Source organism: Octopus bimaculoides, chromosome 11 (genome assembly GCF_001194135.2).
Source record: "Octopus bimaculoides isolate UCB-OBI-ISO-001 chromosome 11, ASM119413v2, whole genome shotgun sequence".
In the NCBI taxonomy this organism is placed as follows: Eukaryota; Metazoa; Mollusca; class Cephalopoda; order Octopoda; family Octopodidae; genus Octopus; species Octopus bimaculoides.
This window is the reverse complement of record NC_068991.1, coordinates 58,712,602-58,713,400: the sequence shown is the minus strand read 5'-3', so window position 1 is coordinate 58,713,400 and position 799 is coordinate 58,712,602.

Sequence of the window (799 nt, the reverse complement as noted above, 5' to 3'; positions counted from 1 at the left end):
CACCTGCATCATACTAACATTCCCTGACCGTAATTATCACTAATGGATTGCAGCAATGTTTTACAGAGTAGAAATATAAACAGACACACACACACACACACACACACACACACACACACACACACAGACTGAGATATTATCGTCAAATACACACAAGCATACAGCCTCACAGACAAACATACACAAACATTCAATGACATGCATACGTATGCAAGTACGACATGCATACTACGCCATGAATGTATATATGTATATTTATGTATGTATGCCACAGCCTTAGGGCTGAAACGTATAAAAGAATCAAAAGATGCATCTGTCTATATCTATGTAAATCGTTATTTGCACCGTGTACCTGCATGGAAATACGTATGGATAAAACTCTGAGATACGTATTATATATGAGAGTGGGCACAGGAATGTTGGTCGACCATGGCTCAGATATAAGGAGAAGCTGAAGAGTAACTTCTTAGAAATGAAGATAACACGAAACACTTTAGACCGAACAGCTTTGAAACGAACAAAATGGAGATTGTTGTGTTAAAATGGTATTAGAAAATTTTTGTTGCAATCAGAATTAACAAGCTTTGCCGGTGCAAGGCAAAGAAGAAAAGTGGCTGCAAATATACCACCTACGCTGACCTGTAATCCTCAAACTTGCGACATTTGTGGCCTTCTTTGCGAATCGTTGGCGGGACATATATGTCACATTCGACATAAGAATTATGACTGACAAAGAAAGAGTACGCTGTCGGAGTCTCATACGTCGAAACCGACAGGAGAGTTCATCATATATATATAT